This window comes from Mya arenaria, chromosome 12 (assembly GCF_026914265.1).
Source record: "Mya arenaria isolate MELC-2E11 chromosome 12, ASM2691426v1".
In the NCBI taxonomy this organism is placed as follows: Eukaryota; Metazoa; Mollusca; class Bivalvia; order Myida; family Myidae; genus Mya; species Mya arenaria.
The window spans coordinates 1006111-1029349 of record NC_069133.1 but is presented as its reverse complement, the minus strand read 5'-3'; the positions used below and the strand labels follow the sequence as shown (position 1 = coordinate 1029349).

The 23239-nt window shown below is 36.6% G+C and overlaps 1 protein-coding gene across 2 annotated transcripts in view; it reads right to left on the bottom strand.

The window, feature by feature from the left end:
• Positions 1-23239, bottom strand: part of LOC128210194 (receptor-type guanylate cyclase Gyc76C-like) — a 190282-nt gene that overhangs the window by 152025 nt on the left and 15018 nt on the right. The window contains exon 1 of one of the 2 annotated variants that reach the window (XM_052914371.1): positions 22390-22484. The exons of the other annotated variant lie outside the window; for it this stretch is intronic. The gene's annotated coding sequence lies outside the window, so the exon portion shown is untranslated. Of the gene's footprint in view, positions 1-22389; positions 22485-23239 lie in introns of those variants that run through there. 2 annotated transcript variants of the gene reach the window in all.

Sequence of the window (23239 nt, the reverse complement as noted above, 5' to 3'; positions counted from 1 at the left end):
TCTATATACAATTTTTGTATCTCACATATAAACACTTGCAAAAAGTAAAAAGGGAAATACTTCATACGCTATATGTTTTAATTCACTACCGCTAGAACGCATCAAACATTTCATGTACTCATACAAACGTTTACTCTTATTATACTAAAACCAAATGAACTCATTTCGACGTATCACGTATATAGGAATTTCATTGTTTGCAAATGAGCATTTTTCCACACAATAGGGCTAAGTTGTCTTCCCCATAGTTTGTTAAAAGGCCTTGGGCCTTAACGACGTACAGCACTCCAAACGCAATATACTATTACGTTGACATAAACACGCTACTACTTTTTCGCACCTTCTCTATCAACTAAAATGAACGTCGCTGCCGGTGTAACGTTGTAAAGTGACCCCCATAGAATAATGACCCCCCGGTCATTATTTTATATAAAATAATGACCATTTTCTATAAAATACTGACTCCCCTTATAAAATAATGACCCCCCGATTTTATCTGTAAAATATTGACCCCCCCCCCCACTTAGCCTGTTACTAACATATCTATATCAATTCAAGTCACTGTCGTGTTTCTATGGCTTTTATATTTGTTGTTGTTGTTTTTGCTTCTGGAGCCGCTGCATGTTACTGCTGCAGAAGCTGCTGTGTCTACATCTATTGAAATGAAATATAAAATTGCTTCCATTTGAATTTCATTTAAATTATCATCAATGTAATACAATATACATAAGTCGCTTTAACGTAGCTGTATATGATTCAACTTCAAAGACAACATTGTTCTACTTCATCTGACGTTAGATAGCCTTTGTTCATACCGTGGAGGCATTGCTTAAAACGAATGTGTTAAAAATGCAAGGCTTTGAGGAGCTATTTAAGCAGTCACTGTTCGTGCCATGACTTACATCAAAGTCCATGATGTCACTGAGCGGTGTTTTTTATGTTTTATGCAGACTGCATCATTTCTAAAAATAGTTCCTTTGATTTACCTCAGAAAAGCCGCTCGTTCAACATCAAAGAAAACGACAGCGACACCGAAAGCAGTTCTACGTAAACGCGTGTATATATAAAGGTCTGTGGTAAGCAGTCAGTCCAACCTTGCAGCATGGACGAGAAAGATTACACAGATGTTGTAGAGTTTGTAAAAAATGGGAAGTATCCCGTTTCTGTAAAAGACAAGAACAAAAAGAGGAATTTTCGTAGAAAGTGCAAACCTTTTATTTTTGATGACGGGTTGTATTATAAGAAAACCAGCTCATCAAAACGTTTGCAAGTTGTTAAGAAAGGGAAGACAGATGACATCATTCAGAGCATGCATGCATCAGATCACGGAGGACATTTGGGAGTTTCAAAAACGTAAGTTTGATATAATGATTTCATTATCATGACCAAAAAGGAACTTGTGATTCCTGTGAGCCTGTGTTAGATATGACATTTAAGATTATTTAAATTAGTACGAAAGCTGAATAACAAAAGCGTCAAAACGTGACTGAACTCGTAATAACGAGATAAATATCTCGTAAAAACGACTAAGTATCTCGTTATAACGAGACAACTATCTTGTTATTAGACTTGTACGGATTATGACGGACACGGACACTGAGAGCGAACAACCGACAGGCAGGGGATACTCTCAAAGTTATTTCATGCTTTAAAACAGTCATGTATGTATAAATAAGGCGTATCAGATGAGTCGTTTTACAAACTAACATTAAGCTCTAGATCTTTGTATCAGTTATGATTAATTTTCGATTATAATAACTGTAAATATATTGTGAGAACAGTCCGAACGCAATATTTTGGTTTTCGCTGACAAAACCATTATACTGAAAAAGGTAAAGAATATATAACGGTACTTGATTTTAAAGTTTATAATATAGGTGAACAGGTCTTTGGATCATTCCATTATTAGATAAAACTGAAATAAAGTGTTTTGTCTATATATTGTCCGCTTTTCATGCCAATAGTAAATGATACTGGTTTATTTTGATATGCAGTGTGCAATATTAAAGTATAGTCCGTTTAAAAAAGCTGATTATGAGATACGAGTTTATTGTCAATAAATAGGGGTGTAATGATCGGATGACTCCAGGTAAATGTTATTGTTTTGATAAGTATTTTATTTACTTGATGCATTAGCATATTCACTTTAATTTAATTGTCCTCTAAAATGCTCTGTACTTAATGAAATTACAGATATTAATTTCTCATATAGAGTCGCTGGCCCAGTGGTATCGTTCAGATCTATGACGATAGCGGTTGTGGGTTCGAACCTCAAGTGAGGAAGTTTTTTTTATGCCCCCCCCCCCCCCCACAAAGTGGGAGGCATATAGTGATTGCACTGTCTGTCCGTTCGTCCGTTCGTTCGTTCGTCCGTCCGTCCGTCCCGTTTCGTGTCTTCGTCATAACTTCTTAACTGTTGAATGGATTCGAATCAAACTTCACAGAATTGTAAAGCACCATGAGAAGGTGTGTCGCGTCCAACTCTCAGTTCCCCAGGTCCAAGGTCAAGGTCACACTTAAAGGTCAAAGTTCAAATCTTTCGTGTCTTGGCCATAACTTCTTTACTATTGAATGGATTTGAATCAAACTTCACAGAATTGTAAAGCACCATGAGACGGTGTGTCGCATCCAACTCTCGGGTCCCCCAGGTCCAAGGTCAAGGTCACACTTAAAGGTCAAAGTTCAATTTTTTCGTGTCTCAGCCATAACTTCTTTACTATTGAATGGATTTGAATCAAACTTCACAGAATTGCAAATTTTGAGTTCAAACATTTCAAGGTCAAGGTCATCCTTCAAGGTCAAAGGTCAAATTAAGGTCAATGTGCTAGGGGGGCATTTGTCTCTTACAGTGACAGCTCTTGTTATTTCATTTTTGGAAAGAATTACATAGTTTGTATTTAGTAATGTTATGTAAAAATCTAAATCACGAGAACCTCACTTATCTCGATTTTGCATGTATAATTCAAATAAGGTCCGAGTACACATAATAAGTAGACAGTATCCTCCAAGTAAACTATAAGAATGCCAGGAAAGTATTTGAATTCCGCCGAAAAGGAAAAGGTTGTATCTGTGCACTTATGAGGATCGAACCCATGATCATAACATGTGTAGTGTTCCGCATTCTTCCATTATACCACTACGCCACAGTCATTGAAAGTTGCTTATGTAAACTCAAAACTAATTCTAATAATTCTATCGTCATTTAGAACATTTAGAACAACATGTATTGGATTTCAACTTGTCTCAGGTGCATCCATGGCTAGCTTTATTTTTAGTAATGATACTACAGTGAAACTTGTAATAGGTGACTTTCCGTGAGACCTTAACAAAAAGGTCACGTATGACTGGGAGTCTTTTAATTCAGGTCCACTAACGTCAAGTGTTTCAATTTATTATTTGTTCTTGTAAATCCTGATGCCTGTCTTTTTCTTGGATTATGGTATTTAAATTGATATAAGATATTCCCTATTTAGAATATGTATACGTATTTGCATTATTATTTGTCTAATTCCTTTTTACTTGTTTTGCAAGCCATTTTGTCTGCCGTGATATCATATTACTGCACATCGGTTGAGTTTTCAAATCCCGCGTTTATTCATCGGGTAATGGATAGGTTTATATGAGATTATATTTCCATCATATTTTATTATTGTTTGGTAATACTAAAAGGAGCAGGGATTTTGAAATTTCGAAATTTTAATTAGGTTGGTAGCTCCAATTCGATTTTCTCACAAGAAAAGTTGTTCGTACGGATTATATAAAATGAACTCGTGCATCCACAGATCGTCCAATTTTGGACATATTAGAAGTTATGGTTAAATTGACTTAACTCAGATAATAAAAGAGAAAAATAAACATTTTTGCCATAGCACACAGTAAAGTTAACACGCTGGTAAGAAATCCAAGATCCGAAGCGCTATATGTTAATGACTGAAAAATGCATGAAATTCGTTTAATTAAGCCATATTATCATCACGGGGTGCAAACATTACGGTCGTTTGTGGCGTCAGACAGGGAGTCTTTTAATTCAGTCAGTGACTTTATATAGATTTTTTTACGTCAGGCGGTCGTAAACAGGGTCGTATACGGCAGGAAGTTGTCTAAATCAGTGAGTCGCTAAGGCAAGGTTGACTGTATTTTGGTAACTTATCTGGACTAATAGTTATGTTTGCTTTGTTTCAGATGGGAAAAGATTTCGACTAGGTTTTACTGGAAAGGATGTTTCGAAGATGTACACACGTTTATACAGAACTGCGACAACTGTCAAAGAAAGGTGAACCTGAAGAAAGCAAAGAAGCCACTGCGACCTATCACAGTTCCCGCCGAGGCTTTCAAGCAAGTGGGCATGGACCTTATAGGTCCTCTAGAAACCTCTTATCAGGGTAAGTTTTGTCTGTCGGTTTGTTGGGCTGCTTTGGTAGACCCTGGTGACTTTGACTCGTAGACAATATATGTCGGGGCATTGTGGTGCCGCATAGCGGTGTTGCTGCATAAAGATGGTCAAACAAAATTATGCGGCGATTTTCAACGCATGCAGAGGGCATGTTTAGGCGGCAGAAAGGCCCCCTTTCGCCGCATAAAGAAACCCATTAAAACATAAACGATAATTACTAGTTACTTCTATGAAGTTTCAACCAGACCAGGATCTAGTTTTATGTACTCACTCTCTCTTCCTCTGAAAAAGTCTTAAGTTCCGAAGGTCATTCCATCTTAAGTGGGGGCATATTTTATTCACTATACATTATATAGGGAAAAAAATTGTGAACGCAACTTCTCCTACACCGCTTGGTGGATTTTGTTCAAACTTTCACAGATGATCAACCTTAATGTGTAGATGATCGTAAAGACAGGAATTTTGGCTGTGATTGGTTTTAGCAAAATTATGGCCTTTTGATGTTTTATTCACTATACATTATATATGGAAAAAAAAATTGTGAACGCAACTCCTCCTACACCGCTTGGGGGATTTTGTTCAAACTTTCACAGATGATCAACCTTAATATGTTGATGATCGTACAGACAGGAATTTTTGCTGCGTTTAGTCTTAGCAGAATTATGGCCCTTTGTTGTTTTATTCACTATACATTATATAAGGAAATATTTGTGAAGTAATAATTTTGGTATTAATATACTTATTAATTTCATATTTGAACACAACAAAGCTTTGAACTGGACCTTCAAAAAATTAATATGAAGATAACCTTGGCCTCTGAATGACCTTGACCTTCAAATTTAAAGCCTCATAAGGCCTTTGTGTTTGGAGTGGCTGCCACTATTTTTGTGACTAAAGTATACTAAAGAAATTATATATTTTTCAAGTTAAATTATATAAGAAATAACTGTTTTCTTAAAGCTTTTTAACAGATTTGTATATCCAATAAGCATTATAAGGAAAACAAAATATTTTATTACCTCCCTTAATTCTTTTTACTATATGTTTACATGTAGGATAATTAAAAGTGAGTGTTTCTTTACGTTTTATTGTTGACATTCCCTATTTAGACAAATGTTAAACCCATTTTTAACATAAAAATAAAAGCCTTATGGGACTTTAAAGTTTGAAATTTCCCAAAAGTGACTAAAACTTTGCTATTTATTTATTAGTTTTCTTCATGCTTGAGCACAACAACCTTTTTAAGACAAACTTAATATGCGCTAAAGATCAAATGATATAACATGTTACTAAGCATCATGTAGGGGTGCACCAGTGTCCTATGGACACATATCTAGTTGTTTTATGCGTGGCATGTCGCCGCATAAAGGTGGTCACCCTCTATATGCGTTGAAAATCACCGCATAAACGAGTCCGACCACCTTTATGCGGCAACACCGCTATGCGGCACCACAGGGCATAATAATGTTATGACCCCCGTAATAATACTATGACTGGGGGTCATAATACTATGACCGGGGGTCATAATACTATGACCGGGGGTCATAATACTATGACCGGGGGGTCATAATACTGTGACCGGGGGTCATAATATTACGACTCCTCCACACATAGGAAAATGAGTCTCACACAAACCACTATATGAGGGTTATTTTCTGTGTGAGGCAGAGTCATAATATTGTGCCCCCGGTCATAAACTGTGACTGGGGGTCATAATTTTACATCTCCCCTACACATAGAAAACGCCCTTCACATAGTACCAACGGTTGCACTGCTCATTTTTAGTCACTATTATGCATAAAAGTAATGATGCGACTCATATTTCTATAAGGATCAGTTTGCTAAGTTACAATATACTTATATTGATAAAATCACCATGTCCAGTCTTCACGTGGTTTGACGGTGAAGTTAATGCTAAATGATGGTGGAAAACAACCTACTGGGTATTTCACCTCTGTACCACCGTACTCATTTGAAACGTTGTAATACATTGTAGTCAGTTTAACTTGAGATTTTTAGTTACTGGAGCGGTAGAGACGTATCGGTAATGCACCTGTTGAGTGGTGGTAAACTGAAATAGATTTTACGCAGTTTACGATTAGTTACAAGCAAAGCGACCGCCCATGTGAAACAGGGCCATGTGCGAAAGCAACTGCATTTCTTTTTAAGCACTGTAAATATATGTCGTATTTTTACGGGAAAACCATAGTTTATTAAATTAAATTTTGATAGTTCTGTATTTTTACGGGAAAACCATAGTTTATTAAATTAAATTTTGATAGTTCTGTAACTTAAACGCCGTCGACGGTTGCCAGCTGATATGTCAATGTACCAGCTGTTTATGACCTGTCAGTCAAATATGATCAGGCTTATTAGTCCCCTACGAGGACTATAGGAATGCCCTCCGTCAGTCTGTCCGTCCGTCCGTCTGTCCGTCCGTCCGTCCGAAAATCTGGATCCCGCGATATCTTCAAAATACTTAAAAAAAATTCATGAAACTTGGAATAGTGATAAAGGGCAATATGGAGATTATGCACGTCTTTTTATTTATTTATTTTTTTCGTTTTTGCGTCCGTCTGTCTGTCTGCTTTAAAAAACATTCAACACATCTTTAACCTAACTGGATTCCACTATATCTCCAAAAGTACATTGAATTTTTTTATGGAACTCCCCTACCGGTGTAACCGAGATAGGATTGCCCTCCGTCCGTCTGTCCCGTCTGTCCGTCCGTCCAAATTTTGTTTCCGGGCTATTTCTTGAAGACTATTGGCCAGATTTCAATTATTTTTTTTAAGAGTTATAGCATTTGACTAGCAATTTGCAATTTTCAAGCGAAATGAATGGGGGATTTTTTTCTTAAAGTAGTTTGTATAGAACATATCAACTGTAAACTTGAGAAAGATATTATTAAGAAACAGAGTAGTGCTTTTTTATTTTCCTTCCATTTTTGTCGAGCCCACCTTCGGTGAACTCGACCCTTAGTCGCCAGGTTTTGATGTTCGCTATATGTGCGTGCATGTGTCCGTCCTGATTTTTACGGACCATAACTCCAATTTGAATGAAAATGGAGGAATTTCTGTAAAAACTTCACACAAGTGATCACCTCCATGAGTTCTAGTTCTGCGCGCATGAACTGGGTTTATGGGTCAAAGGTAAAGGTCTTCTTAGAGATCACTGATAAATGCTTGTGCAGGGCATATCTGGTAACTGCATGAAGAGATTTTTTTTACTATAACTTCACACAAATGTTAACTACCATGAGATCTAGTGTCGCACGCATCAACCAGGTCTCCAGTTAAAGGTAAAGATAACAGAGGTCATTAGAAGTGCTTTTCTAGAGGATATCCTATATGCATGAGGGAATTTTTATGCAACATCTTAAAACTGCGATGCTGGCCCGTAGACATGCAGAATGAAATTCTAGTTTCTATGCAAACTCAAACTTGAAAAGAAACATCTATCGGCTGGGGATATACTAGTATTGTCTTTGACAATGCATCGTTGATTAAAATAAGTATTGTAAAATGCTTACATTTATACATTTCAGGAAACAAGTACATTGTCGTTATAACAGAATATTTGACAAAATGGGTAGAGGCAGAAGGGATTCCAGACAAGTCATCTGAAACTGTACTATCAGTATTCACAAAGTTTGTCACGACACATGGTTGCCCCAGCGTATTAATAACGGATCAGGGGAGAGAATTCTGCAACGACTTGAATGAAAAGTTTTGCAAGCAGTTTGGGATAGAACATAGAATTGCATCAGCATATCACCCACAAACAGGAGGACATACTGAAAGATTTAACAGGACTTTGTGCGATATGCTTGTGCACAGTGTAGATTTGTCGCAGAAAAATTGGGACATTAAGTTACCATACGTACTGTTTGCCTATAGAACGTCTAAACATGAGTCGACGAAACAAACACCATTCTATCTTGTGTTTGGAAGGCACGCACGCTTACCAATAGAACTAGACTTAGCAATGCAATCGGATGATAACCAAGACTCTGAATTGTCACTAAAGGAAAGAATAGACTCGTTCATTAAACTGTCGTGCAACAGAAAAGAAGCATCGTCCAATATTAAAACGGCACAATCGAAGCAGAAGAAATATTACGATTCTTCACTACCTAAAGACGATACAGCAGGTTTTGAAGTCGGCGACCAAGTCCTTCTTCATAACACCAGAAAATTGACGAGAAAAGGAGGGAAATTGGGTCTAAAATGGAAAGGACCATTCAAAATAACAAAAGTAACTGGAAAAGGCACTTATTTCCTAGAAGGAATGAAAACAAGTGTAAGTGGGAACAGACTGAATCGCTATAGGCAGAGTAATGACGATGCTGCTACAGATAACACAGAAAAGCGACCAACTGAAGGTCCAAAAGATGACCACAGTCTAATAAACAAAGAAACAGGAACCCAAGCAAACGAGAAAGCGTTTGAAAGACCTGCAAAAAGAAACGATAAATCTGACGACTGCAATCTCCCTCCAAAAAAGAGAAGAGTATCGCGAGAAGATGTTGCAACACAACCTACCAATTCTACAGAATCTACTAATCAAGAACCCCAACCATTTCAATTCAGACCATCTAATCAAGAATGGCAGGAACAAATCTCGAGTGTATTTAAGTCGGCAGTCAAAAACACGTATGCATCCGGTCCAGACAAATATATACGACGAGACGCCAAACCTACTAAAACTGTAAACATGCGTGGGGATGGCAATTGTTTGTTTAGAACATTCAGTTATTTAGTTTTTGGCGTACAAACACACCATAGCTTGATAAGGCAAGCGATTGTTGACTTCATGAAAGAAAACGAAACTCTAATGAAAGGCATTACACGTGATTCGGTTTCCAGATATCTAGACACGTCAATGATGGCCTCCGAAAACACTTGGGGAACAGAAGTGGAGATATTTGCTTTTGCAACTCTCACCAGAAGCGTTGTGTATGTTTATTCACAGTATGGCAGTAAGGAACAGTGGCGTTGGTTAGAATACAAACCGTTAGGCCTCATTGGTGGTAATTTAAGGGGTCGAGCAGTGTACATTCAGAATTCCAGCGACCATTTTGTCCCGGTGCTAGAGGTAGATGGCGAAGAGTTCTCAAGAAAGCCATACAAACGAATTCGGAACCACATTCCAGAAAGATACCACGCCCTTATAAGTGATGACATATTAGATGCTGCTTTAGTGAATTGTTACGCAGACGAAGCCTTGCTATTAAAACTTGACAAAAGTGTAAAGACTGTATATGTGAAGGCTTTTACTAACACGCCTTACAATGTAGAAGGGCTGCGTGGGTTATCTGACGAGGTGGATGCAAATATTTTCAATATAGTATGTGACTGGAGCGATGTCGAAAACATACTTAATTGATAAGTGACACGTGCAAGAATAAATCAACAACTCAGTGGAGAACGATACAATTTATGCTAAATTTGGTTTAACATATTGCATCTGATGAGCATAACAATGCGTGCTAAATATACCTTGTGTGATTTACTAACTAAAATAATAGCTTAAGATATAAACATATGTGACATGTAGTTTTACCAAAGCACAGGTCAACACCCTGGGACGTTTTGTTGGATTCGCCTCTATATTCCATACAGTTTTAAATAAAAAGTCCTTTCGTTTATGAAATTGTCCTTATTATATACCGAACAACACTCCCGAACCACGGATATATAGGATCTCACATGAGTTGTCATATGATATAAGATTTTATTAAACGAGCTCAAGAAAATGTTACATAGCGAGCCTCGGGCGAGCTTTATAACATTTTCTTGAACGAGTTTAATAAAATATTATATTTTTTGACAACGAATGTGAGATTCGTTTTATCACATGACTTAAAACATAAAAATAAAACATATAAAATAAACCCTTTTTAACGCTATGAGTACGCACGCTTTTCACGCCTTTTTTCTATATGGAATGTATTGGCGGAAATGAGTCACGTCAAAGTTATATTACACGTGTTAAATATAAAGAAATTCGTAATGATTATATTACATGAAAAACAAGCGATGTCATGTGATAAAATCAGATCTAGCAAATTCAACGATAATGCTACCAAGACCCGTATCTATATTCACACAAAAGTAAAAACACTCTAGAGGCCACATTTTTATATGAATCTTTATAAAATTTGGTCAGAATGCTAGTTAATTCGAGTGAGTTTAAAACTGAGTCATATTAGGTCAAAATTAGAAGTATGTCCGTCCGTCTGTCCGTTTGTCCGTCCGTCCGTCTGTCTGTCTGTCTTCCGGTAATGTCAAACACCCCCGGGGACGTAGACATGGTTGCGCGTCAAAATCGCAAGAAGGTTTAAAGAGTAGTTTAAAAAGATTTAAAAGAATGTTTAAAAGGGTTAACTAGAAATACATTCTGCATGCCCACGGGCAGATGTCGAGCCCGCTTTGTAGGTTTAAATTTTCACAGAAAGATTCATAATGGACATTTGTGAAGATGAAAGAATGATAATGACCTTGACCTTTGATATTGTGACCCCAAAAACAATAGGGGTCATTTACTCAATATGGGTGATCATCCTATCAGGTTTGGCAGCTGAAGGTTGAACAATAATTAAGTTATTGAGCGGAAACCGTTTTCAGTTTTAAGGTCTATGTAACCTTGAACTTGTTATTTGACATTTGACCTCTAAGTGTGACCTTGACCTTTGCCACAGAGACATAATTTTTTCGCGCGACACACCGCCTTGCCATGGAGAACATTTATGCCAAATTATATTAAAATCCCTCCATCCATATAGAAGTTATGCTCCGGACACGGATTTTGCGCCGACTCCAAGTGTGACCTTGACCTTTGACGAGCGGATCTGGGTGGTGTGCGCGACACGTCTTCTAATTAAGGTTAAAATATATCTCAAGTTAATGTTAAATTCCTTCAAAAAATGAGCGAGATATTTCGTCACGCAATCTGATTGGCACATACGAAATAAACAAGTCTCCGTGACGTCATATGGGCTGGCCACCGCTCTTCCGAATAACGGACGCGATCGTCGTGTTAATAAGATGCAATCGATTTTCTTAGAAGATAATCCAATAAATCGACTATTATTCTTTTGATATAAGTAGAAATAATATAAATGATAATATAAATATAAGAAATGAACGCCTTCTCGCTATAGTTCAACGGGTATATGAATACAACAAGTAGCGTGCATAGTTAACGTAAACCCCTTCGGGGTTTACGAACTATGCACGAGACTTGTTGTATTCATATAATCGTGAACCGACGCGAGAAGGCGTTCATTTCTTAAATATAGCTGCACTGAACTGCTCAGGGGTAGGGAGGAGGGCAACAGTAAGTGGTAGGTTGTTCCAATGGTACACAGTCCTGGGGAAGAAAGAACATTTATGATAATAAGAGGTTGCTGTAATTAACCTGTAACTCAGATCTTTTGCATGAATTGCTTATCCTTTTTGTGCTAAATGATTTCTAAAACCACTTTTCGAATGGTCATGAAAAGAAAAAAGGGATAATATTTTTAAGTCATTCATCATTGCTAGTTCCATTAATCTGTGTGGGACGTTTAATCACTATACAACTTTGATGACTACGAAAATGATTCAAATCACTAACAAACACTTGTCACTTACAGTGCACTTACAGTGATTCTGCTTGTATAATTAATAATTATTTAATTTCAATCGCAGAGAGGTTTATATAGTTGACTCCTAATCCAGTTGCACAGATTCGATTCTTAGGCGAGGAAGCTATCGAAGTATGTTACATCAGATCAGGATTAGACGAGTTCTGGTAAGAAGTCCAACGATACTAGATTGAAATCCAGCCACCCTCGCCCCCTGAAAACTAGCTAGTTCTGTGATTATAAATATTTTTGATTGTTGATATTCAAACAGGCCGTAAATTACAACAAGTAGTTGCGTATTTTGTTGATGGAACGTTCCTATGCAGTCCATCGCCTATGTTTTAAATGATAAACTGAGCAGCGCACAGTTTGTATGCCTGTCACCCATACACGACCCTGGTAGGCGTCGAACTCACAACGGTGAGGGGCAAGTGATTCTCGGTCGGAGACTTTAACCATTTTTTCTTTCCACACAAATAGGCATCGGTAGTGGTAATCCCTGAAGCTTGGATCAATTCCATCTAACTGCGGTCAAAAAAAAACGTGCAGTATGGACGCATGCACGGACGGGTGCCATCTCTCCTCCGATGTCTATGGATGAAGATAATTATGTTGTGCAAGTGTACCTTAGATAGGTTAGGTCAAGGTTTGGATTGGGGGGGGGGTCCTTATTCTATAGGGGGTCACATTTCTACGTGAGGGGTCATTTTTCTACGTGTGAGGAGTCATAATATAATGACCCCCCAGTCATAATATAATGACCCCCCGGTCAATATTTTATATAAAATAATGACCGGGGGTCATTATTTTATATAAAATAATGACCGGGGGGTCATTATTCTATGGGGGTCACTTTACAACGTTACACCGGCAAACATTCACAGCACAATAAACAGAGTCAATGATAGGAAATTTAAATTCGAAACAGTGAAAATGGCATTGACTTGTCTCTGGGTACAACGTAATTGTGACTCGGGCATTGACAGGTGCCTAGGTTAAACGTTATGGTGACTAGGGCATTGACTGGTGCCTGGGTACCTAGTTATGGTGACTAGGGCATTGACTGGTGCCTGGGTACCACGTTATTGTGACTAGGGCATTGACTGGTGCCTGGGTACCACGTTATTGTGACTAGGGCATTGACTGGTGCCTGGGTACCACGTTATTGTGACTAGGGCGTTGACTGGTGCCTGGGTACCACGTTATTGTGACTAGGGCATTGACTGGTGCCTGGGTACCTCGTTATGGTGACTAGGGCATTGACTGGTGCCTGGGTACCTCGTTATGGTGACTCGGGCATTGACTGGTGCCTGGGTACCACGTTATTGTGACTAGGGCATTGACTGGTACCCGGGTACCACGTTATGGTGACAAGGGCATTGACAGGTACCCGGGTACCACGTTATGGTGACTAGGGCATTGACAGGTGCCCGGGTACCACGTTATGGTGACAAGGGCATTGACTGGTGCCTGGGTTCAACATTATGGTGACTAGGGCATTGAGGGCATTGACTGGTACCCGGGTACCACGTTATGGTGACAAGGGCATTAACAGGTGCTCGGGTACCACGTTATGGTGACTAGGGCATTAACAGGTGCTCGGGTACCACGTTATGGTGACTAGGGCATTGACAGGTGCCTGGGTACCACGTTATGGTGACAAGGGCATTAACAGGTTCCTGGGTACCACGTTATGGTGACAAGGGCATTGACAGGTGCCTGGGTACCACGTTATGGTGACTAGGGCATTGACTGGTACCTGGGTACCTCGTTAAGGTGACTAGGGCATTGACTGGTACCCGGGTACAACGTTAACCAACCAAACGTCATGACGTGTGTTGTGACATCTCAACAAAACATACTGACACGTGTAATGGCACTTTCAGTCAAACATCATGACACGTGTAATGACAATCTTAACCAAACCGCCTGATATGTGTCATGACATTATCAAGCAAACATCCTGACATGTGTAATGACAATCTCAACCAAACAGCTTGACACGCGTAATGACAACCTCCACCAAACCTAATGACATGTGAAATGACAATCTCAACCGAACAGCCTGACATGTGTAATGACAATCTTAACCAAACAGCTTTACACGCGTAATGACAACCTCCACCAAACCTCTTAACATATAAAATGACATCTCGACAAAATATAATGACGTGTGTAATGACACTCTCAACCAAACATCATGACGTGTGTAATGGCAATCGCAGCCAAACATTATGACGTGTGTAATGGCAAAATCAACAAAACATCATGACGTGTGTAATGACACTCTTAACCAAACATCATGACGTGTGTAATGGCAATCGCAACCAAACATCATGACGTGTGTAATGGCAATCTCAGCCAAACAGCATGACGTGTGTAATGACACTCTCAACCAAACATCATGACGTGTGTAATGGCAATTTCAACCAAACATCATGACACGTGTAATGACAATCTCAACTAAACAGCCTGACATGTGTAATGACAATATCAACCAAACAGCCTGACATGTGTAATGACAATCTCAACCAAAAAGCTTGACACGGGTAATGACAACCTCCACCAAACCTCATGACTTGTGAAATGACATCTCAACAAAATATAATGACGATCTCATTATGACGTTTGTAATGATAATCTAAACCAAAAATCACGACGTGTGTAATGACAATCTCAACCAAACGTCACGACGTGTGTAATGACAATTTCAACCAAATATCATGACGTATGTAATGACAATCTCAACCAAACATCATGACGTTTGTAATGGCAATCTCAACCAAATATCACGACGTATGTAATGACAATCTCAACCAAACGTCACGACGTGTGTAATGACAAATACAACCAAACATTATTACACGTGTAATGACAATCTCAACCAAACGTCACGACGTGTGTAATGGCAATCTCAACCAAACGTCACGACGTGTGTAATGACAATCTCAACCAAATATCACGACGTGTGTAATGACAATCTCAACCAAACGTCACGACGTGTGTAATGACAATTTCAACCAAACATCATGACGTTTGTAATGACAATCTCAACCAAATATCACGACGTATGTAATGACAATCACAACCAAACATCATGACGTTTGTAATGGCAATCTCAACCAAATATCACGACGTGTGCAATGACAATCTCAACCAAATATCACGACGTGTGTAATGACAATTTCAACCAAACTTCATGACGTTTGTAATGACAATCTCAACCAAATATCACGACATGTGTAATGACAATCTCAACCAAACGTCACGACGTGTGTAATGACAATCTCAACCAAACATCATGACGTATGTAATGACAAATACAACCAAACATTATTACACGTGTAATGGCAATCTCAACCAAACATCACGACGTGTGTAATGGCAATCTCAACCAAACATCATGACGTGTGTAATGGCAATCTCAACCAAACATAATGACGTGTGTAATGGCAATCTCAACCAAACATCATGACGTGTGTAATGGCAATCTCAACCAAACATCACGACGTGTGTAATGGCAATCTCAACCAAACATCACGACGTGTGTAATGACAATCTCAACCAAACATCACGACGTGTGTAATGGCAATCTCAACCAAATATCATGACGTATGTAATGACATTCTGAACCAAACATCATGGCACGTGTAATGGTAATCTCAACCAAATATCATGACGTGTGTTATGACAATCTCAACATTACATCCTGACATGTCTAATGGCAATTTTAACCAAACATAATGACGTGTGAAATGACATCTCAATCAAACATCATGACGTGTATAATGACATATATCATAACATGTGTAATTCCTACCTTGTATGTGTAACAAACTACCGCTGCAGGACATTGTGATGACAATTTATATAATATTTAATATTGACATATCACAGCACTAAACTTATAGTGTTTCAAGTAAGTTCATAAAAGAATGTGTTCACGTATATACACAAAATAATCAGATTTATAACGGCATGTTCTTGTGAAAAGGCAACGGTTAATTAGCTATTTCGGTACTCATGTTATGTAAAATTATATGTTTAAAAGCCTTCCTGCTTTTCATATCGTCAAACTTTCCATTAATTTATCTATTTGCACTAGCAATAAACAAAATAAACAAAGGAAATTATATAAAAAATAGTGAATTTTGCAGATCAAAAAAGTTGCCATTAAACCAAATATATTTCAATGTTATAAATGTTTCTTATATTTATTGCACGACCTTTGTAGTTTGAGGTATCTGAAAACGCAAATAAACTTTTATGTACAAACAAACGTGTTTTAGATTAAAAACAAGTGTTTTCGTGAGAAATAAAGGTAGAAACGATTTTACACTGTTTTATAAGTTCCGGAGTTACAATGATATTATTATTTATTTCATGAAAATTTCGTGTCAGATAATACGAACATAAGTAAAGAACCGCTTATTATACACGCAATTTAAGAAAAATTGTTAATTGTCTGCCTAACCCATCTTGTTTCGAAAAATGTTCAGTATCCGTTAGCGAGAAATCGTTACCGTTTTGAATGATGCCACTTGAAGAATATCCACTTCACAATGTCTTTCCTTGAAGAGTGTAACGCTTATTCTTTACACACCAACTGTCTCAAATCGGTTTTCTGCGTTTTGTCTGTTTTGATATATAATACAAAACCCTAATAGACAATTTTGTTTTATTTCAAAATAATATCTGTATAATTCGACAAGCAGCAATGATTTCAAGTATGAGGTCAAGCCTGACCCTCAATAAAAAAACTCTCTAGTGTATGGTCAAGCCTGACCCTCTATAGAAAAGCCCTCTAGTATGAGGTCAAGCCTAAGCCTCAATAAGAAAGCCCTCTACTTTGAGATCAAGCCTGACCCTCTATAAAAAAAGCCCTCTAGTATAAGGTCAAGCCTGACCCTCTTTAGAAAAGCCTTCTAGTTTGAGGTCAAGTCTGACGCTCTATAGAAAAGTCATCCAGTATGAGGTCAAGCCTGAATCTCGATAGAAAAGCCCTCCAGTATGAGGTCAAGCCTGACCCTCTTTAGAAAAGCCCTCTAGTATGAGGTCAAGTATGATCCTCTATAGAAAAGCTCTTTAGTATGAGGTCAAGCCTGACCCTCTAAAGAAATGCCCTCTAGTATGAGGTCAAGCCTGACCATCGATAGAAAAGTCACCCAGTATGAGGTCAAGCCTGACCCTCTATAGAAAAGCCCTCTAATATGAAGTCAAGACTGACCCTCTAAAGAAAAGCCATTCAGTATGAGGTCAAGCCTGACCCTCTATAGAAAAGCCATCCATAGAAAAGCCCTCTTGTATGAGGTCAAGCCTGACCCTCTATAGAAAAGCTCTCTAGGTACGGCAAACAAACAATAAATAACCGCCCTAGATATAAGCTTTAAGAAATGTTATACAAGCATAGTACAGCATAGTAATATCCCGCCATTTCTATTTTATGGAAAACTGGGCCGATAGATGCAATGATTTTTAACATTATCTTAAAAATTAAACATATAAGGTAAGAATACTTGAATCCAATGTAGTTTGTTTTCATTTAACCATTATATAACTTTAAGCTTACATACATCCATATCACGTTGGATTAGATTGCTTTTATCTTTCATATTAGTTGTTTTAGGTTAGACAAAACAATAAAAATGATAAAAATACAACAAAATTACGATTATTCAGTTATTGGAAGCCACCGAAATATTTGAACGGATATTACATTGAGAGTTGACCTTTATCGATGTCGATGATGGGTAAATAATGCTTCTTCATGTCAGATCATCTCGCATTTACCTTCATACAACACATGAAAAAACTTTCAAAATATTTAAACGTTGATATATGATTAGCCATCGTTTGTGTGATTCAAAAACAAACTCATATTTAAGTATTAAATAGAAACATAATCGTATGAAGTTTTGTAAGAATTATTTTTACGGTTTCTCATGAAAGCATATCAAATGAAATCATATCGAAGATGTTTTGGCCGTTAGACCTTTTGAAATCACCCTGCCTTCCTGTGAAATTCACAGAAATTAACTAAATAAAATAAAAATTACCATTTGTCATTATTAACTAAAAACAGAAATTTAAAAAAATCCCATTGATCATTGTACAATTAGTCAAATAAAATATCGGTATCGGAAAAATGCTCTTTAGATCTCTGATTGTTTAAAAGTTGAAGAATTATATTTGCCCGAGAATGGGTTTTCCCCACGCAGTGTAACTTCCCATGCAGTGCAGTAATCACTGCCTCCATACATTTACAATCGGTTAATATTGTAAAATATCTTTAATATTAAAATTTTATGGAATTTTAACCTCAATGCATGATAAATAACTATCCCAAGAAAAAATGTACAGTTTAAATAGCTGAATTACAGCTATACTTACTCAAGGTGCAGAGAAATTCTTCTTGTCAGGGGAGATCACTGCGTAACGGATTCATAATACTGTCCTGCTTTGTTTTCCTACCTTGCGTTGAAACCTACTTAACAAAAGCGGCATTTCGGGTCGCTATAGAAATAGAGCAAACTGCTTAGTCCAATTGTTTACTATATAGATAAAGAATGAATCTGTGTCTAGTCAACTGAAAGAATTATAAGGGTTATCTTGTTTCCATTACGTACTAATCGTGTGTTCTATATCTATTTCATAATAATATTTTATATTTATAAGAGCGTATAGTTGCAAGCCATATTCATACTGGCAAACCTTCAATGTCGATCATTATAGTCTAAACTAATGTTCTCAAGATCTCAAGTCCTGTTGGTCATATGTATTGAAGCCCTACAATAAATCTAACAGCACATGGCGTTTCGTGACCTTTTTAAGAGTTAAAACATTTCTGTATTCAAAATTACACGTGTTTGGTGACACATTGCAATACTCAAGTGCATGGTTATGATATTAGTTTCAATTCTTTTTTTAAAACTGACTCAATTACCCAACATTTGAGTTTGGTTAGTGGTCACCAAGCCGGACGAGACCTCACTCTCTATATTAGTTATCATAAATTTCTTCACAATCGTTGAAAAATATATATTGTTTAAACTAATTACCCAACAACAATTAAACCAAAAACAATCTCTAGTACAAATCGAACATTCAAACCATTCGGGCACTGGTCATTTCGCTGGATTACCATGGCCGTGTATCTTTTCTAAAGATTCAACACCTTTACTATAACACTCATTAGTATACTTATATGAGTTCCTATAATGAAGAAGCAAAACAAATCAATGAACTCATCGCGTTACGAGGGGCATGCAGAATGATATGCAACTGGAGCGATGGTATCGTTAGTGACACACATGTCAATACATCTTGAGTATGCCGATACAGCTATGCTCAAGTTGCTATTTGGAAAAACCTTTCCAAATTGCAACTTAAACAATAAATAAAGTCAGAAGTATAGCTGTTTATATCTAAACCATAGTCTATATTTCTACGTGTTTGTCGCGAAATGCCGTTCCAATGTCTCTATATTAGCCAGAGCGTGAGCTTCTTAAAAACTCGCTATATCAAACCAATAAATGACTAAATGGAAATAAGGCGGTTGTTTTTGATAAGAAATGGAATTCTGGCGGCTGTAATAGACAACATAGATTTTCTGTTGTCAGAGCTGTAAATGATTAAACGTGCGTCTGTCCGGTGATACCATTGCCGGAGTCACGAATCTGAACGTAACAAATAAATGGTTTAATTTTTAACAAGCCTTGACTTGCAATGAGTAATATGACAACATCAGAAAGACAAATTGTAAATGAATTGTTCTGTAGAAGGAACAATCTAAATTTGGAAGGATTGTGTTGGTATTTTACCAATATTTACCATGCATAATCAAAACAAAATATCCATGTCCAATAAAATTGTATCGATCTTGTGCAATGAATGTAATCTAAATTCACTTTCACGGGGTACAATGATAATATGAAATATCCATACAACTTATTTCTAAATTGACTGTTTGAAATCTTTGACACGACATAGCCGATAAGTTACACATTGGATAGCCTTATCATTCATCAAAAAATATGCAGTTTCCTTATTTTTTCCGTTTTGTATCTATATTTTCAGTTGCCAAGTATATACGGACATTGTATATAAAACGTACATCCATTTAGTTATTCCAAAAATAATTGTATGTCATAGTATAAAATTTAGTAAGACTACTTTCACTAATTTGCATTTAAATGTAAAGTGTGTATAAAAGTTGACTTTTTAATACACCGCACCAGTGAAATGAATTAAAACTGAATTGTAACGTATAATTACATAGTTACAATGCATTCATACTTGGAACTTATTTAAAACGCAAAACTTAGTCTGTCAAAATCACATTAAATTGAATAATTTAATATTTTAAATTGACACTCTTATTCAAAATCAATACATACATATGTATAACAAGCATATATTTTGAGTGATAAACCTTTAACTACTTACTAAATATTGCATTTTATGATAAATATTAATCACAATATTGTAACCATGTATTTAGTAGCTGAAAACGTAAAAATATTATATGATTGTTGAGTGCTAAAAGATTTAGTGCAAATATAAGTACTTTGCTAGAAACACCGTGTTGGTCTGCACCTTTCGTTCAAATTAAGCTCGGTACACTTCTGGTATATTAAAACAATTGTATGAATTATGGTAAATCTTATCTGGGAATAAGAGTGCATCTTTAGCAATATCGAAAACCACTCGCAATTACGCAATTGATCTTTCACCACAAATAATACAGTAATTGCTTATGACAGACAGGCAGACAGGCAATATATTGCCATGCACATAGTAATAAACTATCAAATATAGTACATCGTCATTACACCTACAGGTCAACGTGTGTGAGCCTTGACAATAAACAAACAATAATATATACACATTACAAACTACGTAAATGAAGTAAAAATAAATAATCAATCAATGAGAAGGTGAACATGGTCTTAAAAATGTAATTCAGTTCTGACATTAAGTAAGATTGATCTTATTCTAAGGGATTCTTTCAAAAAGATACATAATTTCATAAGTTCCGTTTTGTAAGTTGAATTTAAAAACTGTTTATTTTCTTTGAATAAATTGCTGCTGCATGGAAACTATAATAATGGCAACGATTTCAACTTATGCAAAATGGGTTTGTCATGTTTTGAAAATAAGTCAATTAACTTCAGTAGTTGTAATTTAATAGGTATAGTTAATGTGCTAAGGTTCGAGCCTTTGTAAATAAAATACCCAGACCACAAAACACTTCAAATAAACCGCACAGCAATAAAGTAAATAATTGTGTGGCTTTTCGAATACAAACATCTTTACAATGTGATATTATGACTTTAAACGTTTTATTTCCATTACACTTAATTATTAGTAGGCTATATTTTGGGGAACGAGCGAGAAACTCTTAAATATCCTTCAACATTACGGAATTCAATAAAGATCCTGAAGCAGTTATTTGCGATATGGCATTTAGATAATATAATGTTCACTAAAAGATGCACTGGAAGGAAAAAAATAGTCAAGGTTTATACAATTAATTTGGTTGTGAATGTAAAGGTTTTTGTTTATTTTGAGGTCTATATGAATATTAATCGTTAAAGTCATGCGCAGCTAGACAAACGAAAAATGTAAATAAATGAAAACGTATATACTTGTTCAAATAACATTTCATTACTGACAGAAATCCGCCTGACTGACCTATACTGATTCTATCAATGAACACGAGTTTCCGAAAGAAACAGTAAATGAAGCAATACTAATGTCTGCGAACTAGTGTTGTATTTTATGTATATCCGACGTGAAATAAATTCCTTGTATCTTGCTTCTTGTCAGTATTTACATAATAAGTCTTGTGTCACCTATCATGCATGTTTATTTACATGAGAATGTCATCTCTTACGAAAATTATCCGTGTACTTCCTATATGAATATACACTGACAGGACAATATATAGCCGTACACCTACAATATGAACGACCAATATGTTCACAATTTAAGCTACAAGTAAGGCAAATGAAAGGCAGATCAATTTAAAATTAATTGGCGAATAATTTGAAAAAAAAATATTTCCCATAGTTTTAAATATGATTTTTTCCTCAAGAAACAATAGATACAAACATCTCTTTTTTACATGAACTTCATTAACACCTTTCGAAATCGAATTGTAAATTTTATACTGAATTCTTTGTTCATTGTTCAATAATCATCAAACAAACAAGGAGCCGAAGAAAAAACACCTGTAAAACGATAATTATGTGAAAGGGAACTTACTTGTTTAAATAAATGCATTTGGGCGAGTCCTAAAACAATGATAAATATATCCAAACACATCAGACAGTTTGTAAATAAAGCTATTGGTTTATACACTTACCATGTTCTTCAATATCCTTACATCATGTCGCAATTGGAAGATCACAATAATAATTGAAGGTGAAAGGCTGTATGTTTATGCCATTTAAACGATTCTACCCGATATAATGTGACATTTAACAAGGCATTACTTAATGGCTTTCTATTTTATTTATGTGTCTGAAGTATGATGCGTGTCTTTTTAATTCGTCTATATAATGGTCGTTGGGTGCTTAAGAAGAACAAATTTATAACTGAATAAAACTTGGAAGTTCGCGGTTGCATACTCTCCTTCAACAAACATCAGCCATACTGGACAACATCATGAATTCAACTTCTGTAAGATAATGCAAAAGGTAATTGGAGAAAGTACCCGTAGGAATAAAACTTACACAATGAATACATCCTAACTTAAGGAGTATGTTTACAATGTACATCCAACCCTGTTTCGTTACTATATTAGCTTCATAAATGTAGTATTGCTATATCTTAATATTCAGCAACTGTTCTTATTTCTGATTGCCGCACGGTCCTTAACATTCGGCATGGCGTCACATGTAAGTGCCTTTGACTATACAGCACTAGATGTAATCATGTTATTATTTAATTTAATAAATTTGTTATTTGAAATAATCAGACAAAACATTGCAGCGTACGGAAGGGTTACGGAAGATCCTTTGTCACGGATTTCGATCGATATTTTCACCCCTTTCGGTCGATAGTGTAACGGATTTCGGACGATATTTTCATGGATTTCGGTTGGTAATGTCACGGTTTCGCTCGATAGTGTCACAGGTTTTGTTATAAAGTGTAACGAGTTTCGGTCGATAGCGTCACAGGTTTTGTTATAAAGTGTAACGAGTTTCGGTCGA